This window comes from Vipera berus (assembly GCF_964194415.1).
Source record: "Vipera berus genome assembly, chromosome: 11".
Classification (NCBI taxonomy): Eukaryota; Metazoa; Chordata; class Lepidosauria; order Squamata; family Viperidae; genus Vipera; species Vipera berus.
Window position 1 is genome coordinate 10,302,585 of NC_138214.1, and position 22,919 is coordinate 10,325,503.

General features: G+C 42.9%; 1 protein-coding gene across 1 annotated transcript in view; it reads right to left on the bottom strand.

The window, feature by feature from the left end:
* Positions 1–22,919, bottom strand: part of DACH2 (dachshund family transcription factor 2) — a gene marked incomplete at both ends in the record, with an annotated part of 268,379 nt that overhangs the window by 74,752 nt on the left and 170,708 nt on the right. The gene's annotated exons all lie outside the window — the stretch shown is intronic.

Sequence of the window (22,919 nt, forward strand, 5' to 3'; positions counted from 1 at the left end):
TGTACCTAATAGTAGGATGTCTTATCTTCTGTTCCCTTTATTTTTTTGAGCTATATTTTTAATATATATATGTGTATGTGTGTGTGTATGTGTGTGTGTGTGTGTGTGTGTGTGTGTAAATTAGTGGAAATGTAGAAGCAGGAAATACTTTTTTTTCACAGACTGAAAGTTCAGTAGTTGGAATAATACAATAAATCAGAATGTAAATATAAATGGTAGAAGCAGATTGATATATTGGTACCTTGTTTTTTTAAAATAATCCTAAGTAAAAATACAGAAAATGAAAAGGTTGCACTTTTAAGTGTTTACTACAATGAATGGGACTGACTTTATACCACACTTTTGGTCACCACAATATAAAAAAGATGTTGAAACTCTAGAAAGAACGCAGAGAAGAGCAACAAAGATGGTTAGGGGACTGAAGACTAAAACATATGAAGAATGGTTGCGGGAACTGGGTATGTCTAGGTTTTATGAAAAGAAGGACTAGGGAGCTGACATGAAATTTAATATCTAAGGGGCTACCACAAAGACGACGGGGTCAATCTATTCTCCAAAGCACCCGAAGGAGGACAAGAAGCAATGGATGGAAACTAATCAAGGAGAGAAGCAACCTAGAACTAAGGAGAAATTTCCTGATGATGAAAGCAATTAATCAGACTGGCCTCTAGAAGTTGGGGGTGCTCCAACACTGCAGGTTTTTAAGAAGAGATTGGACAATCATTTGTCTGACATGACACAAGATCTCCTGCTTGAAAAGGGGGTGGGACTAGAAGATCTCCCAGGTCCCTTCCAATTTTGTATTCTGACTTTTCAGTGAGTGATGATAACTGAAAACTAACAGCAACTCACAGTGGTTTCCTAAAATGCATCGGAACATTTGAAGGACAAGATAACGAATCCAGTTTGAAAAAAAGAGGGGGCAAAGTTGACTAAAAGGCCATGAAGAAATTTCTCCAACAACATTTAAAATGAAAAAAAAATATGAATGTGCTATCAAAAGACCCTTCACATTGGATGATTTGGGTTTTTTTTAAAAAATAGTCGCATTAATCAGACACAATATTGTACGTTCAGAGTAAGCCACAAAAATAACGTATTAAAAATGGAGGACTCCAGCGATGGCCTTCTGCTGGTCTATTTCCAACAAGTTACCAAGTGGCTCAGCAAATGTAATTACTGCTCAGCTCTGCCAAGCCTTTGAAGTGTGCCCATTAATTCAGCAATTCCCAGTCTGTCCATCAGTCAGTCATACTTAAAAAATATGTCTATCACAACTTAGGTGTGGTAATCTGTTGATAATTGCATAATAAATAGATAAGGGGGAGGGGGAGGAAGCGCCCAGATTTTCTCCAACTTTGTGAAAACTAATCCTAACTTTTAAGTGAGAAGAACTAGGGCTGGGTTGGTCGGTCGGTTGATTAACTTGAACGAACTATATATAACACTGCTAAAAACAAAATGCTTAATCCAGGTGGTCCTTGACTTATGACCACTACTCAGCCCAAAATTTACATTTGCTGAGACATTTGTTAAGTCAGTTTTGTCCCATTTTATGACCTGTCATGCCACAGTTGTTAGGTGAATCGCTGCAGTTGTTACTGATTTCCCCATGGACTTTGCTTGTCAGAAGGTCGCAAAAGGGGGTCACGTGACCCTGGGCCACTGCAACGGCCATAAATGTGACTTGCCAAACCTCTGAATTTGGATCACATGACCCTGGGGATGCTGCCATGGTCATTAAGTATGAAAAAAGTCTTAAGTCACTTTTTTCACTGCCGTTGTAACTTCAAACGGCCACTAAATGAGCTATTGTAAGCTGCGGACTACCTATGTAGACATCTACTATTGATTTACCTCGCTTAGTATCAGAAGCAGCAATCTGCAAGCTGTGGGGTTCAGGTGGCTTATCCAGACCACTCTTTTTTTTTTTAAATTCTTGCAGACCTCTAAGACTGCAATGCCAAACTCTGTGTCAAAGAATCAATTTATACAGACTTCTTTTGCCACCTTTCGCCAGAGATGGACAAAATTGGTCCGTTCAGCTTTGTACACCTATTCATATACTAAAAACGCATGCATTCCCAAAGCGTGCATATTATGGATAATGTGCCTCTTAAGCATTTGTAAGCCGCTCGTGAAAGATGAAACATGATTACACAGGAAACAACTTGCTTGTGCTCGATCCTTCTCCTCAGCCCATGGGGCAAAACAAACTTGAAAATTTTCATATGACACGAATTACTGCAATTACCGCTTGTTCCTCTCTTTATAAGCCAAGATAACGGACCAAGACTTTGGACCAAGAATTGTTAGCTCATAAACTTGTATCTTGTTTGGAAAAAGAAAGAGGGTTGGGGGGGGCATTACTGTAAACTAAGAAAGCCAGCTTTGTTTTATGCAGTTCTTAATTCTAGCGTGAAGAGCAAACTAGGAGGAAACAGGCTAAATGCATTAGCACTCCGCCAATTCACAGTAAGTTAGGACTCACCAGAAACTTAATTTACTATTCAGTGTGAATTTGGTTACTGTGAAGAATGTCTGATGGTAGTTGGGCCAGCATATATTGCACACATGTACGAGAGAGACTATTCATTCCTGCACAAAAAAGAGATGGGTTAAATAATACATACGCAGCCTTCGGCCTAATTTTATTTATTTATCGAATTTATATAAGTACCCATCTCGTTGAAGGCTCAATATGTTCTTGTCTGCTGCAAGGAGAAAAGGGGGGAGGGGGAAGGAGAGGTATAAGGAAGAAAGGAAAGGAAAGAACAATTCAGGTGGGGAAAGAAGGATATCAAGAAGAAACCAAATATCCATTTTTGACCAGCCCAACCTACCACTGAACCCAGGCTAGGATCTTGCTTGCACATAGATGTAGCTCTCAACAGAAAGCTGCTCAACCTTCACATAGGGAGCGAGAGCCTGAAGAATATCATTGACTCTGAGTGGCTTCCAAAGGTGTTTTTCCCCAAAGCAAAAATGGATAGAAGATGGAAAGCAATCAATGTCTCCGAAATGGGTGAAGGACATGCTTCAAATCAAGAAAGGTGTCCTTCAACCCAATGCTCTTCTGATAAAGGCCTCCCAAGCTACAGAAGATGGAAAGCAATCAATGTCTCCGATGTGGGTGAAGAACAAACTTCAAATCAAGAGAGGTGTCCTTCAACCCAATGCTCTTCTGATAAAGGCCTCCCAAGCTACAGAAGATGGAAAGCAATCAATGTCTCTGATGTGGGTGAAGAACAAACTTCAAATCAAGAGAGGTGTCCTTCAACCCAATGCTCTTCTGATAAAGGTCTTCCAAGCTACAGCAATGCGGCCTTGGAAACAGTTTTCAAACTTCACCAATTTTGGCTGGTTGCTCCGTTGATATTAAGCAAGCTGCACTTTTGATGATCATTTATAAAAATATTGACAGCTTGCCTCCTTCTACCACTGCCCAGCAACGTGTTTCCAAAACGTTGTGCCCATCTCTTGCAAAGCATCGCCATCTGCCAGGGGTGGCATTTCCTAGCTGTTTACTCTGTCTACCTCCAAGAAGTCATCTGCCACTGTCTAATGCTGCCTGAATAAAGGGGATTAAGACTCCGATGCAACAGAGACTATTGATAATGTGGCATAATTGGGAAGAAATGAAGATAAATGAGGTTGAGGATGGAGAGGCAATTAGTCGAGGCGCCCGTACAGCTGTGTTCTCGGCCTGGCTCCCTTGGCCTTTCCAATGGCGATGTACGCACAAATTAAACATAATGACAAACGCTCACTTCCCCGAGCTCTTCATTTTGGGAAGAAAGTTGATGTTTGTTCTTGACAACCCCCTGTAATAAAATTACTACTTTCTTAAAGAGCAATACATCACAATCCCCAATGCGGAGGGTACATTATTTCATTGACTTCTTTCTTAACTTCTTATCACCGTTGACTTCCAACTCTACATCAGAATGGTGGGAGTCACCTTGCATGTTTTCCTAGTCACTCCACGGTCTTCTCGTTTCTTATCGCTTTTCCTGGCATGAGCAAAGTGTACAAAGTCCCAATAGCCAAGGTTTGTGCAAACCATGACTTGCCTCCTAGCTAGCATGGGGAACTTACACGATAAGTTGGTCTGGAGACAAGTATTTTTGGATCAAATGGGGCTCTGTCAGGAAAGATAATATGTATTCATTAAAAGGCCTGCCCTTATTATAATAATTGTCAAATATCAGGATTCCGATCTGGACTTGAGTTTCCCACTAAGTAATTCTGTTCTCCCCTTATTTCCTTTGCAGACATATTTGGGTTTGCTGAAATATATTTGAAACCTTATTTATTTAATCAAGAGGAGCGACTGGTTGAAACCCTTTGAGCAGTGGTTAAAAATGGCAGTTGGCAAAATTAGATGGTAGTTGCTTTGTTAAATGTACAACAAAGTTAGATAGCAAAAGCACCGGGTTTTTGGGTAAGTTCTTTAATGCTTTATTTTTATTATCACTGTTAAATATATCATGGTGCTTACTGACTTTATTGTTCTTCTGTAAATTTGTTAGGCTTTACTTCTTAATTTGTATTGCGGTTGGACCTCAGTCCTCTGTCTGTGTGTGTATGCTTTTTAAACAAAATTTTTTTTTTTTAAAAGTCTGGTCAATAGTTGTCTTGTTTTTTCTCATGAAGTAGTATATCCCAAATATTTGGTTCAATCTCAATAGTGACTATTGTGGATGCATGTTCATCATGTCTAGCCCAGGAAGTCCTCAATTTACAACTATTTATTTATATTTATGCCATTCGAAGTTACAACGGCACTGTAAAAAGTGACTTACAAACTGGTCCTATCAGTTGTAAGCAGCATCCCCATTGTCATCGATCCTGATGGGACTCAACATTGACTTAACCTTCCTTTTTTCCGAGGTGGGTAAAATGAGGACTCAGATTGTTGGGGGCCATGTGCTGACTCTGTAAACCGCTTAGAGAGGGCTGTAAAAAGCACTATGAAGCGGTATGTAAGTCTGTTGCTGTATCCAGAAAAATCTAAGGCAGGATAAACCTTGGTGCTCACTCAGCAGGGTTTTTTGACCTTATGTAAATCTGGTACGTAGTCAAATGTGAGCTTGGCTCAGTCATTGGTGAGTCACTGGCCTTCTTATTCTTGCACATTTCCCAGTGTCCCATCACCACATTTCAAAAATGTCTACTCCTGTGTGTGATTACGCTAACGAGTATCGTGAGGGTTAATGTGACCTTTATTTCATTTATTCTTAGCTATGAATTCATAGCAACCTCTGAATCATCAGGCTTCTTCCCCCCACCCCACCCCACCCCTTCATTTTGTCCTTTCTAAGTCATATTTTGTGAACTCAACAAGACAAACCAGGATTATGGGGAACTTGCTTTAAAAATTCACTTAACTCTCTTCTGAAAAAACTTACTAAGAATAGTTCTTAGGAGATTTCCTTAGCATTTTCTGCTGGGTTTTTGTCAGCTACACTGGTTCTCGGCTTATTTCAAGGGTCAAAATGTTCTATATTGAATGTCTTAATATTTAAGCTTCTTCAGAGTCTGGGGCTGACGGACCGTCAGGATTCATAGTCTGTCCCCAAATGCGTTTGTCTGTCATCTTGTAGATCTTCCATCACTGATGATTGGCTGACCAGGAGAAGACCTCTTGATGGCCACACCCAGGTTTTGCAAGGCTCTTCCTCAGTAGTGGATTGATTTTGGGTAGAAATTGCTTTCACCCAGCTGCTTATTTTAATGTGTTTTACAGTGGATTTACTGTTTGGATAGCAAGGTGTCCGAGAAATTCATTCAAGAGCAGACGTTCAAACCAGAAGGATAAATATTACTTTTCAATGTTTCCTACAATTAAAAATAAATAAATACACGAAACAGAAAATAAAAGGCCGTAATACTATACAGGTAGCCTTCGACTTACAAGCATTCATTTAGGGACTGTTTGAAGTTGACACAGCACAGAAAAGAGTGACTTATGCTTTTCCTACCTACAACCGTTGCAGCATCTCCATAGTCACGTGGTCAAAATTCAGACGTTTGGCAAATGGTTCATATTTGTGACGGTCGCAGAGTCCCAGGGTGGTCATGTGATCCCCTTTTACGACCTTCTGACAAGCAAAGTCAACGGAGAAGCCCGATTCACTTTAACAACCGTGTTGCTAACTTAACAACTGCGACAGTTCACTTAACAACTGTGCCAAGAAAGGTCACAAAATGGGGTAAAACTCACTTAACAACTGTTTTACTTAGCAATGGAAATCTGGGGCTCAACTGTAGTCGTAAGCTGAGGACTACCTGTACACTAAGTAGAAACCAGCGACAAAGAATATCTAATGACAGATTAGGAGTACTAGAGGTGCCAAAAGGAGCCTTGGTGGAGCAGTGGGCTAATGCCTCCTTAAGTAACACCAGCTGCCTGCAATTATTGCAGGTTCGCGTCCCACCAGGCTCAAGGTTGACTCAGCCTTCCATCCTTCCGAGGTAGGTAAAATGAGGACCCAGATTGTTGGGGGCAATAAGCTGACTTTGTAATAATGCCGCTTGGGGTGTGTGTGTGAAAGCCCATAAGCAGGCATATACATAGAATGAAGGCTACTGCTAAGCTTGTAAGCCGCCCTGAGTCTTCGGAGAAGGGCGGGATATAAATGGAATTTAAAAAAATAAAAAAAATAAAAGATAAAGTAAGTCTGCAGGAACTGAATTAGAAAACCAATTCATTGAAAACAGAACTACGAAACCTCTGAAGGAGACTGAAAAGTACGCCTCCCCCTATTTGCAATTCCAACCCTCAGTTATAGTTTTGTAACTGATGGCTTCAAATAATGAACTCGGATTTTCAAGGGGCCTTTAAGGTTCCAGGTGATTGTGTGGGGAACAACCAAACTTGAAAATGTGCTTATCCCTTGCACCATCCGTGTCAAGGTTAATGAGGTAAAACTAGTTAAATTGATATTAGCAAATTAATGACTTTTTTTAATAGTACACTGCATGGATTTTAACAGAAAGCTTAATGTGGAATAGTTAGTCTGAATGGAATTAGAAAGTATCACACACGTACAATTAAGCTTGCAAAAGCTGGTGGCGTTTTAAGGTAATTGCATCCAGTTGCAATCAAACTGGACTATTCTGGAACACAATAGATGCTCTATCATTGTCATCCAGGTGCCCTGACCTGCTCAGGAGGCAGGAAGTCCAACAGGTGTGCAACCAGGAAGTAGCTTTAGCATATGTTGGGACAGAATATGACAAACGTTTATTTTATTCATTTATTTTTTTATTTTAATCCCATTTATATCCCGCCCTTCTCCGAAGACTCAGGGCAGCTTACAATCTAAAAAGCACAAATCAATGTGCTTAGCAATAGCCTTCATTCTATGTATATGCCTGCTTATTAGGGCAGATGTGGGATGGGATAGGATGGGACGGGACGGGAGGAACGGGATGGGAAGGGAAGATTGTGAAGACCGTAAGAAGAGATTGGATCCCATTTGTCCAGAATGGCATATAGCCTTCTGCTTGAGCGGGAGGGGGGGGGGTGTCGCACTATAACAGGGCTTTTCAACCTTTTCACCCATTGTACCACTTTTAGGATATGGCAACATCAGCGTACCACCAGTCGCCTAGCAAGGTGTCAAAAACTTGATGACCAAAAAAAAAAAAAAGGGAAAAAGTGATGAAGTGCAGGTAGTCCTCGACTTACAACAGTTCGCTTAGTGACTGTTCGAAATTACAATGGCACTGAAAAAAGTGCCCCCCCCAAGCAACAGCTGAGCAAGACACCTGCCTGCCCGCCCAGCGGCGCTCTTCCTCCTGTCCGAGGTTTTCATGGTTGTGAGCATTTCTGTTGAGGATTGGCAGCGGGGGTAGAGTGGGGGTGTTTGGTTTTTATTTTTCCCCCCTCTGCTGGGTTGTTGCAGCAGGTTTTGGTCACTTCACATGACCCTGGGACACTGTGACCGTCATAAATATGAATCAGTTGCCAAGCATCTGAATGTAAATCACAAGACCCTGGAGATGCTGCAACATTCCAGCTGATCGGCGCTTCTTCTGGGCTCAGAAGCGCCAGGATCAGTGCTGAGCTCCACCTGGAGCCTGGCGCTGATCCTGGTGCTTCCGCTGAGCCCTGACAGCCCTGTGCTGCCACCGGTTCAGCTCATTCCCCTCCCCCGTTACTACTTTTCTAGGATGGTCACGTACCACCTGCCAGGTGCCAATGTACCACAGGTGGTACCCGTACCACTGGCTGAAAAGCCCTGCACTATAAGACCCGAAACTCCCTTCCAATTCTGTTACACTGTATTCTATTTTGATGTAACACAAGTGTGCTTAAGTCAAAAAAAAGACGCTAGTTCTTAAGCTGCTTTCTCCCTGATGATGCGGAATATTTTCCAGCTCACTGGGTTGCAATAAAGCTTCCAAAGAAAGAAATGTTTGAATGCTTAAATGAAAAGATGATATGTTGTGTAAACGGGCATTAGTTTGATGAAAACTGAAAGCATGCTCCAAAAACCTTGAGGTATTGACTACAGCTTCCCAGTTTTGCCAGGAACCCTGGACGGGTTTCGTACCCAGAGCTTTTCAAGAGCCCAGCACCAGCTGAGTCCATCTACATGTACATAAAGAAGCAATCAATGAAACAATTAATGCTCAGATTGTCAGGAAACATCTTGCCTTCCACATAAATCAGTTTTTTTTTACATGGCTGCACATGGGTTTGATAAAATCAACTCTGATTAAAATTGGCATTTATGGGGCTCCTGCTGTTGTCAGCTGTGTAGCTGGGAGAAAATGTCTTTTTCTCAGCATGGGAGGTGCAAAACCAAAGGAAAAATAATGTTTCTCCTGGTCTTGGTTTTGTGTGGGGTTGATCGGGACAATAAAAACTTGAAAACATTTGATTTTGAAGAACAATTTTCCAAGTTCTGACCAGCTTGGCCCCCCTCCCACCTTACCGGCTAGCTAGCCGTTGACTTTCTCTGGTTCTGAAAATAACATCGAAATGACTCCTATCGGTTGTGCGTGGACACTCATCCCTTCTTGAGACAGTGTGGAAATGAGTCATTATTGGAGTTTTCACAAATGGGTTTTTTGAATCCAAAAACGCTGCAAGGAATGGCTTCCTAGTGCGATGCTGCAAAAATGGCCAGAAGCATATATTACACTATCAGTCCCGATATAATTCCTCTTGTTACAGATTAAGGATTCTTCTAATGGTAAATCATGAAAATGATAGTTTAGCACATCTGGAAGTCACAAAAGATGCCTACGAAAACCTGAGCTGCTTATTTAGAGGATAAACAAACAATGAAGCACACTAATATATCAAAGCAGCACAGAGCTTTGGCTGCCAAGCCAGGAACCACGGAGTTTTAGTCCACGACTTTATGGCGTCCCTTCCATAATGAACAATGAAAGCAAAATTATGCTTATTACACTAGCACTGATCATGCTACCGAGTTTGGGTCATGAAATGTCCGCAAGAAAACAACCAAGCTCAGACAGCACCAAGGAGCCTTGGTAGAGCAGTGGGCTAATGCCTCCTTAAGTAACACCAGCTGCCTGCAATTAGTGCAGGTTCGAGTCCCACCAGGCTCAAGGTTGACTCAGCCTTCCATCCTTCCGAGGTAGGTAAAATGAGGACCCAGATTGTTGGGGGCAATAGGCTGACTTTGTAATAATGCCGCTTGGGGTGTGTGTGAAAGCCCTAATAAGCAGGCATATACATAGAATGAAGGCTACTGCTAAGCTTGTAAGCCGCCCTGAGTCTTCGGAGAAGGGCGGGATATAAATGGAATTTTTTTAAAAAAAAAAATCAACCCTGAGCTACAAATACTCTCCTTTATTGGTATGCTTATTCCTTCTGCTTTGGCCCATCACGCTTTGAATGCAACTTAGCCAACACTGCAGTGGGAAGCAGTGCAACATTTTAGCTTTTAGATTTTTACCCGATCCAGGAAGTGTAAGAGTGACATCTCAGGAGACTCTTACCCACCTGATGCTAAAATTACAACTCCCATCATCCCCCTCCCCCCAAAATCTGGACTACCATTGCTATGTTGGTTGAAGATGATGGGAAACAGAAATCTAATATTTCTAAAAGTCACCATATGGGGAGAAGGAAGGAAAGAGAGATAGGAAGAAAAGGAAGGAGAGCTAAGAAGGAGAGGGATGGATGGATGGGGAGAGAGGAAGAAAGGAAGGAAAGAGAGATAAGAAGGGAGGAAGGAAGGAAGGAAGGAAGGAAGGAAGGAAGGAAGGAAGGAAGGAAGGAAGGAGAAGGAAGGAAGGAAGGAAGGAAGGAAGGAAAGAGAGATAGGAAGAAAAGGAAGGAGAGCTAAGAAGGAGAGGGATGGATGGATGGGGAGAGAGGAAGAAAGGAAGGAAAGAGAGATAAGAAGGAAGGGAGGAAGGAAGGAAGGAAGGAAGGAAGGAAGGAAGGAAGGAGAAGGAAGGAAGGAAGGAAGGAAGGAAGGAAGGAAGGAAGGAAGGAAGGAAGGAAGGAAGGAAGGAAGGAGAAGGAAGGAAGGAAGGAAGGAGAGATAGGAAGAAAAGGAAGGAGAGCTAAGAAGGAGAGGGATGGATGGATGGGGAGAGAGGAAGAAAGGAAGGAAAGAGAGATAAGAAGGAAGGGAGGAAGGAAGGAAGGAAGGAAGGAAGGAAGGAAGGAAGGAAGGAAGGAAGGAAGGAAGGAAGGAAGGAGAGATAGGAAGAAAAGGAAGGAGAGCTAAGAAGGAGAGGGATGGATGGATGGGGAGAGGAAGAAAGGAAGGAAAGAGAGATAAGAAGGAAGGAAGAAAGGAAGGAAGGAAGGAAGGAAGGAAGGAAGGAAGGAAGGAAGGAAGGAAGGAAGGAAGGAAAGAGAGATAGGAAGAAAAGGAAGGAGAGCTAAGAAGGAGAGGGATGGATGGATGGGGAGAGAGGAAGAAAGGAAGGAAAGAGAGATAAGAAGGAAGGAAGGAAGGAAGGAAGGAAGGAAGGAAAGAGAGATAGGAAGAAAAGGAAGGAGAGCTAAGAAGGAGAGGGATGGATGGATGGGGAGAGAGGAAGAAAGGAAGGAAAGAGAGATAGGAAGGAAGGAAGGAAGGAAGGAAGGAAGGAAGGAAGGAAGGAAGGAAGGAAGGAAAGAGAGATAGGAAGAAAAGGAAGGAGAGCTCAGAAGGAGAGGGATGGATGGATGGGGAGAGAGGAAGAAAGGAAGGAAAGAGAGATAAGAAGGAAGGAAGGAAGGAAGGAAGGAAGGAAGGAAGGAAGGAAGGAGAAAAAATGAAAATACTTTATTTCAATTAATAGGTCTCGTTAGATTTCCATAAAGATAAGTTGGGATGAGTTGTAAGAGGGAGTTAGAATAAACCTCACACTTTCTAAAAAATGCCTCCTTGCCAAATTTCCTACACCACCCTTTTGACATGGCAAAGAAAACAAATAGGCCTGCAATGCAAAGCCATAAATAACATGATAGGGAATAGGACTGGATCAGACACAATCCTGCTTCTTTATTTAAAATAAAATCAATCTCTATGTTTTCTCTGTTTTTCTCGAGCATGCTTCCTGTCAATAGTGTGAAAAATGACAGAGATTTGGGTGGGGGGGAGCCGTCTCAGTGTAGCTTCTCTCATATTATTATTCCAGTATCATCTGTTACAAAGTAAGACCAATTCCCACATCTAATTACAAACAGGATTTCGGAGTCATTAAACAAAATACATTTCCATTAGCACTGCTGTAAGAAGATAGGGGGGGAAAAATGAAGATTAGTGCATGCTGAATGTCTCTCCCCCTCCCCCCCCACCAAGCTTTGAAGAGGTAAGACCTCTGCACTCGGATACTATAAATTTGTGAAAGAAAAGGAAAAAAAAAGGTTCATGAGTGTAGGCAGTTTCTCCATGCAAAACTGGATTAAAGAAAAAACAAGAAAAAAAACTACGCCGGGAACACTTCTTCATTAGCCCCTTTGCCATGCCTTCATTCTTAAGGGGGATTTGGAATTAAAAACGAAGCAAAAATCTGAATAGATACGCAGCTAGATTTTTCACTGGGTTAAAGATCGTCACCTATCATCAAAAGCGGTGTATTTTTGCCTTAACCAAACAGTGGAGGAAAAAACAAGAAAGCAACAAGACTAAGGATGCCTTGCGCACGGTCACTCATGCGCTCGTGACCTCTCGTCTGGACTACTGTAATGCTCTCTACATGGGGCTGCCCTTGAAGACCACTCGGAGGCTCCAACTGGTGCAGAATGCAGCCGCGCGAGTTGTGTTGGGAGTCTCCCGATACTCCCATGTTACACCTTTGCTCCGCGAACTGCATTGGCTGCCGGTTGCCCTCCGGGTGAGATTCAAGGTGTTGGTAATGACTTACAAAGCCCTACATGGCATGGGTCCGGATTACCTACGGCAACACCTGCGGCTGGCGTCAACTTCCCTCCGTCCAGTGCGCTCCCACAGAGAGGGCCTCCTCAGGGTGCCTCCGATCAAAGAATGTCGATTGGTGGTCCCCAGGGGGAGGGCGTTCTCTGTGGGCGCGCCAGACCTGTGGAACCACTTGCCGGTTGAGCTCCGGATGGCGCCCGACCTTCGCTCCTTCCGGCGGGATCTAAAAACTTATTTATTTGAGCAATCCGGCCTGGTTTGATGGGGTTGGGGGTTGGGGTTTAACATGGTTTTTAATTACTGTATATATCGGGCATAACATTTAATTGTTTTTTAACTTTTGTATTTTGTTTTTAATATTTATTGCCCTGTACACCGCCCTGAGTCCTTCGGGAGAAGGGCGGTATAAAAATTTAATAAATATAAATAAATATAAATATAAGGAGATTTCCACCCCCACCCCCCAATGGGGCTCCTCCTATAAGTGTTTGAAGAATTCAGGGTTTCCAAACAATTTGATCTGATCTGTAATTTATAGATCAACATGCAGATCAGCGTCAGCCAACAGCTTTTGACCTCCATGGATGTTTTTTTTTAGGTTCCATGTACAGTTGCAAAACATTTCAGGTGTATACACACATTTTTAAGTGTCATTAAAAAAAACAACTCTACAATTCCAAAGGTGCAGAAAGTGTACAAAATGCATGGATCCACGCAAGCGACAAAGATGAGACTAGACTGGGTGCAAATATATCTTGATGTGGTCAATTTATATACCTGCCCACCTCACTGGTGGCTGCAGCTCTGGATAACACGTATCAGACTAAAAAACGACAGCAAAAAGACATTCAGAATAATGCGATGCTAACTTTTCTCCAAATTTCAGCTGCGAGGGAAACTCTGAGGGTAATATTTTGTTTGGAAGGAAGAATTTCAAAGGAAGCTAATTAGAATTTCAGCCCAGTTGGTGAATTCTATAATTCGTTTGGCTGAGAGCTCTCGCCTCAGCCTAGGAACCATTCCTGCTAATCTGCAGGGCAGTTTGTATTATATAATCCATGGAGTGGGAAGAACTAAAATAAAATGGGCCGTGCTGGAGCAACCGTTAGATAGAAAGCCCGTCGGTAGGCCTCGGCTTACAGCCTTTCGAAGTTACAATGGCACTGAAGAAAGTAACGTAGAACCGTTTTTCACACTTATGACCACTGAAGCATCCCCGTGATCACGTGATCAAAATTCAGACGCCTGGCAAGCGGCTCATATTTATGACGGTTGCCGTGTCTCGGGGTCATGTGATCCCCTTCTGACCAGCAGTGTCAATGGGGAAACTAGATTCGCTTAACCCACGTGTCAAGAAAGGTTGTAAAATGGGGCACAATTCACTTAACAAATGTCTCGCTTAGCGACATAGATCCTAGGCCCAATTGTGGTCGTTAACAAGTACATTTAACAAGCTTGTTCCATCTCCATTTGACCGCTCCTATCTAGTTTTGGACAGAGCCAAGCCACGACTTTGTCTGCTTAAAAATGCTGACTCGGGCTACTGTAAGTATGCCACATCCTAATTGTCACTAAGCAGCCCTTTCCTATCCCAGGGAGGAATTACATGTATCTCCAAAAGGCTGATCTAAGTTAAGTCTCTTTGGTCAAAGCTAAGCTTGTAAGCCGCCCTGAGTCTTCGGAGAAGGGCGGGATATAAATGGAATTAAAATAAAAATAAAAAAAAATCTTGGCCTTTGCTAAAGGAACAATGATAATGGAGGCGAGGAAAGATGGCAGGCCGAAGGTGGCATTTAGAAGATGCATTTTTGATATGATGATGATGATGATGATGATGATGATGATGATGATGATGATAATAGTTGGAAGGGACCTTGGAGGTCATTTAGTCCAACCTTCCTTGCCCGTCACTAGCTTTGCCACCAGAGCTGGTCCAAAACAGCAGAGGGCTATTCTATTAAGGCAATCACTTCGATCCTGCTCAACTCTTGAATGGGTAGGATTAAAGTGGCTAACACTTTTTAAAATCCATACAAAATGACATAACAAAGTATATTACAAATAAGAAAGGTGCAAGCAGTTAAAAAAAAAGGATGTCAGATCATGTCCACATGATCCCAAGGGAATTAATGCTTTTGTGAAGTATGAAGATCACAAGAAGATTTTCAGGCATCTAGAGATATAAAATTTCGCATTTTAATGCAAGTTAGAATGCCCATTGTCTTTCTGGAGGATCCACTGAAAGGGGTAGAATTGCTAATGAAAAAAACCTAAAAGACTTTGGCCCCATAGTGGGATTTAAGATTAACAAACAAAAGACAACAATTTTAACTAAAAACATGGGGCAAAATAACCAATTAGAATTGATGAATAAAAAGAAAAAGAATAACAGAATTACCAAGTTGGAAGGGACCTTGGAGGTCTTCTAGTCCAACTCCCTACTCAAGCAGGAGACCCTATATTATTCTAGACCAGGGGTGTCAAACTCAATTTCATTGAGGGCCGCATCAGCATTGTGGTTGCCCTCAAGGGGCTGGGTGGGTATGGCCAGGGTGGGCGTGGCCTACTGGGTGGGCGTGGCTAGAGTGTGTATGGCCTACTGGGTGGGCGTGGCCAGCTCTACATTGTTCTCCTCAAGGGTGCCTATGGGGGCCTGGGCAGGAGTGGGACAGATCTGAGGGTCTCTGGCAGAAGGAGGGTCTCTGGGCCAGGGCCAAGGCAGTGGGGGCCGTTCCCTCACTGTTTCCAGGATGGCTTCGCGGGCCGCATGAAACCACTTCGCGGGCCGGATCCGGCCCCCGGGCCTTGTGTTTGACATGTCTGTTCTAGACAATTGGCTGTCAAGTCTTTTCTTCAAAACCTCCAGCAATAGAGAATTCACAATTTCTAATGTCTGTTGTCTTGTTCCTATCCAATGTACTTCCAGCGTACTGGGGATCAAAGAAGAACGTCTTGGAGGCTGGACTAGACTTGTAAGCCGGATCACTGCCCTCAATGCAATTGAGTTTGAGGTGCAGTGTCTATGGAGATTCTCAGTCATCCAGGTCATGGTTGTCTCACGAGGTAACTGGACTTTCTTGTTTGTCTTTGAAGATGTTTCGCTTCTCATCCAACAAGCTTCTTCAGCTCTGACTGGATTGTGGGAATGAAAGGATTCAGTCAAGAGCTGAAGAAGCTTCTTGGATGAGAAACGAAACGTCTTCAAAGAAAAACAAGAAAGTCCAGTTGCCTCCTGAAAAAGCACCTTTGGGACAAGAGAAGACCAACTTCTTTTGACTGGAGATACCAAAAGAGCTTGGAAGAGAACTGCTTGACCATATAATCCAGGGCTCTTCCAACTTGGCAACTTTAAGACTTGTGGACTTCAACTCCCAGAATTCCTCAGTTGAAGTCCGAAAGTCCTAAAGTTGCCAAGTTTGAAGACCCCTGATATAATCTCTAGGTATTCGTGGATGGTGCTGAACGTGGAAGGTTACAGCCGTGGTGCAGCCCACGCCTCTTCATCTCCAAACCTCCTTCTGCTTCAACCCCACTTCTGCTAACTCGGCAATCGTGCCGCTGACAGATTTCGAGGTTTTTCTAAATAATGCATAGGGTTTTCTTTTAACGTGTCAGTGCAGAAGTATCAATTTTGCCCTCGTGTCATTTGTGATGATGATTTTCCTTGACAGCATTCCATTAAACCAATGAGTTCCTCCCCTCCTGATGCTCCTTTAAATATTCCTCTGAGTGATGTATTTGTGGGCTTTTTTTTCTTAGAAAAAAAACAAAAAACAACCAGATTGTGAAGGATGTTTGCATTTATGAAGGGGGGAATAATAATAATAATAATAATAATAATAATAATAATAATAATAATAATAATAATAATAATAATAATAGTAGTAGTAGTAGTAATAACAATAACAACAGTAGTAGTAGTAGTAGTAGTAGTAGTAGTAGTAGTAGTAAACCCTGCATGGCAGGTGCAAAGTGGGAGGCGGGGAAAATGCACACCACACCACACACACACACGCACGCATACACACATAGCCACACAAACCAACAACAGAAAGAAGCAAAACAACATACCGGTAAAAGAGTTTTTTCCCCACCCAGGCCAGTGGCATTCTCTTTAATCTCATTTTGTTTTGGGAATCAACGATGATCTAAAGAAAATGTTGCTGAGATGTTTTGTAAGCATAACTTTGTCTGCGACTCAAAGAAAGCGTAGAATGTCTATTACAGGTATTGGGTTTGCAGGAGCAAAGAAAAAACGACGAAGCAAAGCAGCCAAGTCCACTACAGATTGTCCTCCACTTAAGAACCACAATTAGGATGGGCATAGTAAGAAACGACACCACCAGTTCTTTTTTCAGTCACTGCGGTTTGGAGCAGTTTGGTTAAAAACTGCTTTTTTGGCCACACACACACACACACACACACACACACACACACACACAGAGTTCACCATGAGATCCAACCTTTAATCAGGGTTGCAACGCCAGCAAAACCAAACCAAACCAAACACAACACTTTGTAAAAATCAGTTATGGCATATGTAATCCTCACCTTAGAAGCACAGCTGAGCTCAGAATTTCTGGCGAGACAGAGGCTAGGTGAGTTTTGCCCCACGTTACGACCTTTCTTGCCACACTTGTTAAGTGAATCACTGCAGTTTTTAAGCTAGTAACAGGGTCGTGAAGTGAATCTGGCTTCCCCCTTGACTTTGCTTGTCAGAAGGTCCCAAAAGGGGGTCACTTGACCTCGGGACGCTGCAACCGTCGTAAAGGTGAGTCAGCTGCCAAGTGTCTGAATTTTGATCACGTGACCCTGGGGATGCTGCAGCGGTCGTAAGTGTGAAAAACGGTCACGTGTCACTCCTTTCACTGCTGTTGTAACTTCCAATGGTCACTAAAGGAATGGTTGTTAAGTCGAGGACTACCTGTATATATTTTCTGTCTCTCTAGTGCAGGGGTAGGCAACCTCGGCTCTTTTATGACTCGTGGACTTCAACTCCCAGAATTCCTGAGTCAGCATGGCTTAGCTTGGAAACTTCTCCCTTTCCCCTCAGCATGGCTGGCTCAGGAATTCTGGGAGTTGAAGTCCATGAGTCATAAAAGAGCCACAGTTGCCTACCCCTGGCCTAGGCCATGGGTAGACAACCTTGGCTCTTTTATGACTCGTGGACTTCAACTCCCAGAATTCCTGAGCCAGCATGGCTCAGCTTGGAAACCTCTCCCTTTCCCCTCAGCATGGCTGGCTTAGGAATTCTGGGAGTTGAAGTCCACGAGTCATAAAAGAGCCAAGGTTGCCTACCTCTGCTCTAGGGCAAATCCAGGAAGAGGAATAAGCACTCTTTCTCATTTTTTAAAAGTCAACCGGCAAGTTCAAACGCTTTGTAATTCTGCACTAAATTGTGTACCTGTGTGTGTTTGTTTCTTTGTGCGTGTGTAGTAGTGTACCTTCAAAAGAGTGGAAGATATACTGTTCAAAACAAACTGGAAGGCTGTAAAGCCCATATTTCTGATTTGACAGCTACAGTTATAACCATTCAAGCGGCCTATTTCCTCCCCGAACTCTTCAAAAGCCGTAACCTTTCGTGATTAATTATAAAGTTTCAGGAGCAATAGTACACAGACTAATTTCCTAAAACAATAAAAAGACAGAATTTCTCATTTGGAACTAAATGAAACACGAACAGGTTGTTATTCATGCTGAAATCAAGATGCACGGTCATGTTGCAACCATTTTTGTTGTTAGCTGCGAAGTCGTGTCCGACCCATCGCGACCCTATGGACAACATTCCTCCAGGCCTTCCTGTCCTCTACCATCTTCTGGAGTCCATTTAAGCTCACGCCTACTGCTTCAGTGACTCCATCCAGCCACCTCATTCTCTGTCGTCCCCTTCTTCTATTGCCCTCGATCTTTCCCAGCATTAGGCTCTTCTCCAGTGAGTCCTTCCTTCTCATTAGGTGGCCAAAGTACTTGAGTTTTAGCTTCAGGATCTGGCCTTCTAAAGAGCAGTCAGGATTGATCTCCTCTAGGACTGACCGGTTTGATCGCCTTGCGGTCCAAGGGACTCGCAGGAGTCTTCTCCAGCACCACAGTTCAAAGGCCTCAATTCTTTGGCGCTCAGCCTTTCTTATGGTCCAACTTTCACTGCCATACGTTGCAACTGGGAAGACCATAGCCTTGACTATACGCACTTTTGTTGACAGGGTGATGTCTCTGCTTTTTAGTGTGCTGTTTAGATTTGCCATGGCTTTCCTCCCCAGGAGCAAGCGTCTTTTAATTTCTTGGCTACAGTCCCCATCTGCAGTGATCTTGGAGCCCAGGAAAATAAAATCTGTCACTACCTCCATTTCTTCCCCATCTATTTGCCAGGAATTGAGAGGGCCAGATGCCATGATCTTGGTTTTCTTAATGTTAAGTTTCAACCCAAGTTTTGCACTCTCCTTCTTCACCTGCAACAAGAGGCTCTTTAGTTCTTCTTCACTTTCTGCCATTAGAGTGGTATCATCTGCGTATCTTAGGTTGTTGATATTTCTTCCGGCAATCTTAATTCCAACTTTTGATTCATCTAGCCCTGCCTTTCTCATGATGTGCTCTGCATATAAGTTAAATAGGCAGGGCGACAGTATACAGCCTTGCCGGACTCCTTTCCCAATTTTGAACCAATCAGTGGTTCCGTGTCCAGTTCTCACTGTTGCTTCTTGACCCGCATATAGGTTTCTCAAGAGACAAATAAGATGGTCTGGTACTCCCATCTCTTTAAGAACTTGCCACAGTTTGTTATGATCCACACAATCAAAGGCTTTAGCATAGTCAATGAAGCAGAAGTAGATGTTTTTCTGGAACTCCCTAGCTTTCTCCATGATCCAGCGTATGTTGGCAATTTGATCTCTAGTTCCTCTGCCTCTTCGAAATCCTGCCTGCACTTCTGGTAGTTCTCGATCCACATACTGCTGAAGTCTAGCTTGTAGGATTTTAAGCATGACTTTACTAGCATGAGAAATGAGTGCAATGGTGCGATAGTTTGAACATTCTTTGGCACTGCCTTTCTTTGGAATTGGAATGTAAACTGATCTTTTCCAATCCTGTGGCCACTGTTGAGTTTTCCAAATTTGCTGGCAAATTGAGTGTAGCACTTTTACTGCACTGTCTTTTAAGATTTTGAATAGCTCAGCTGGAATACTGTCACTTCCACTAGCTTTGTTGTTGCTCAGCTTTTCTAAGGCCCACTTCACTTCACATTCTAGGATGTCTGGCTCGAGGTCAGTGACCACCTCATTGTGATTATCAGGGACGTTAAGCTCATTCTTGTATAGTTCTTCTGTGTAATTTTGCCACCTCTTCTTAATCTCTTCTGCCTCTGTTAGGTCCCTGCCATTTTGGTCCTTTATCATGCCCATTTTTGCATTAAACGTTCCCTTCATCTCTCCAATTTTCTTGAAAAGATCTCTGGTCCTCCCTATTCTATTATTTTCTTCTATTTCTTTGCACTGTTCATTTAAGAAGGCATTCTTATCTCTTCTAGCTATTCTCTGGAATTCTGCATTCAATTGGGTGTATCTTTCTTTTTCTTCCTTGCCTTTCGCTTCCCTCCTTTCCTCAGCTATTTGCAAAGCTTCCTCAGACAGCCATTTTGCTTTCTTGCATTTCTTTTTCTTTGGGATGGTTTTGGTTGCTACCTGTTGTACAATGTCGCGAACCTCTGTCCATAGTTCTTCAGGCACTCTGTCTATCAGATCTAATTCCTTAAATCTATTTGTCACCTCTACTGTATATTCAACAGGGATATGATTTAATTCATACCTGAGTGGCCTAGTGCTTTTCCCTACTTTCTTCAGTTTAAGCCTAAACTTTGCAAGGAGAAGCTCATGGTCTGAGCCACAGTCAGCTCCTGGTCTTGTTTTTACTGACTGTATAGAGCTTCTCCATCTTTGGCTGCAGAGCATATAGTCAATCTGATTTCTGTGTTGACCATCTGGTGATGTCCATGTGTAGAGCCGTCTCTTGGGTTGTTGGAAAAGAGTGTTTGCTATGACCATTGTATTCTCTTGACAGAATTCTATCAGCCTGTGCCCTGCTTCATTTTGCACTCCAAGGCCAAACTTGCCTGTTATTCCAGTTATCTTTTGGCTTCCTACTTTAGCATTCCAATCCCCCATGATGATAAGAACATCATTTTTTGGTGTTAGTTCTATTAGGTGCTGTAGTGCTTCATAGAACTGGTCAATTTCATCCTCTTCAGCACTGGTGGTTGGGGCATAGACCTGGACTACTGTGATATTGAATGGTTTGCCTTGGATTCGAACTGAGATCATTCTGTCATTTTGAGGATTGTATCCCAGTATTGCTTTTCCTACTCTTTTATTGACTATGAAGGCTACTCCATTTCTTCTGAAGGATTCTTGCCCACAGTAGTATACCTGATGGTCATCTGAATTAAATTCACCCATTCCTGTCCATTTTAGTTCGCTGATACCTAAGATGTCAATGTTCAGTCTTGTCATCTCTTTTTTGACCACGTCCAGTTTTCCTTGATTCATGGATCTTACATTCCAGGTTCCTATGGAGAAAAAATCTTTACAGCATCGGACTTTCCTTTCACCACCAGACATATCCACAGCTGAGCGTCCTTTCGGCTTTGGCCCAGTCGCTTCATTCTTTCTGGCGCTACTAGTACTAGCCCTCTGCTCTTCCCCAGTAGCATATTGGACACCTTCCGACCTGAGGGGCTCATCTTCCAGCGTCATATCGTTTTGCCTTTTGGTACTGTCCATAGGGTTTTCATGGCAAAGATACTGGAGTGGTTTGCCATTTCCTTCTCCAGTGGATCACGTTTTGTCAGAACTCTCTGCTATGACCTGTCCGTCTTGGGTGGCCCTGCACGGCATAGCTCATAGCTTCATTGAATTACGCAAGCCCCTTCGCCACGACAAGGCAGTAATCCATGAAGGGGTGCAACCATTAGAGAAGCTATTAAATGCAACCCCGAATCAAAGAAACTGTAGGTCTGTCTCCTTAAAATAAAATGTTTGCCTCGGTGAACGTGGCTTACTGCTTTTGTGTGTGTTAGTGTGCGTGCGCACGCGCACACGCTGTGCCTGCTGATTCCAGAAGAAGTGACTTTGAAAACCCAATCTTCTTTTATTTTTGGCTTAATCTCGCCATTTTATTCGTTTTTCAGCCCTGATGGAGATGTACGGGTCAAGTACCTTATGTTACACTCCACCTCACAAATCTTGGGTAATAATTTGTGTACCAACTCACATTTATTATACAGATTCAGGAAGTCCTTGACGTACGACCACAATGAGCCTCACAGTTGTTAAGTGAGTTTTGCCCCATTTTACGATCTTTCTTGTCAAGGTTGTAAAGTGAATCACTGCAGTTGTTAAGTTAGTAAAACGGTTGTTAAAGTGAGTCTGGCTCCCCCACTGACTTTGCTTGTCAGAAGGTCGCAAAAGGGGAATCAAGTGACCCAGGGATACGGCAACCGTCATAAATATGAATCGGTTGCCAAGCATCTGAATTTTGATCACACAACCAAGGGGATGCTGCACATGGTCCTAAGTGTGAAAAATGGGCATAAGTCACTTTTTCCAGTGCCGTTGTAATCTTGAACGGTCAAGTAAACAAATGGTTATCAGTTGAGAACTTAGCTGTATCAGAGGTAGGTTGCCATTGCCTGCTTCTTAGGGCTGAGAGAAAAAGACTGGCCCAAGGTCACCCAGCTAGCCTTGCTCCTCCGGTGGAAATAAAACTCACCATCTCCTTGTTTTTAGCCTTAACCCCAACATCAAACTGGCTTGATTTCAGAATATTTAGTGTTATGGCCATGAATAGCCCCGCCCCTATTTAGTATATGAGGAATACAATGATTTAATCAATGGGTTAATATTTAGTCATTTGTGTAACTGGTCATGCAGAAATCCCCATGTCACTGCCTACTAACATGCACTCACAAAAGTCTTAAGAAGAACACACGCTAACTCACCTGAAAATTCTCCCACTCTAGCATAACGTACTCAATCATATCTTGGCTGTTTTGGGGGGGTTTAAAGGCCTTCTCCTCCCACTGTCATCCTTATTTATCCCCCAATCCAGAAACAAACAACAATGCCCACAAGTTATTGCTTCTCAACTCTGGAAAGAGTGCAAAGAAGAGCAACAAAGGGGGTTGAAGACTAAAACCTATGAAGAACGATCGTAGGAATTGGGTACGTCCAGTCTAGTGAAGATAAGGACCAAGGACAACATGATGGCAGTCTTCCAATATCTCAGGGGCTGCCATAAAGAAGAGGGAGTCAAGCTATTTTCCAAAGCAGGAAAAGAAGCAATGGATGGAAACTAATCGAGGAGAGAAGCAACCTGGAACTAAGGAGAAACTTCCTGACAGTGAGAACAATTAATCAGTGGAACAACCTGCCTCCAGAAGTGGTGAATGCTCCAACACTGGAAGTTATTAAGAAGAGACTGGACAGCCATTTGTCTGAAATGGTGTAGGGTTTCCTGCCTGAGCAGTGGATTGGACTGGATGACCTCCAAGGTCCCTTCTGACTCTTT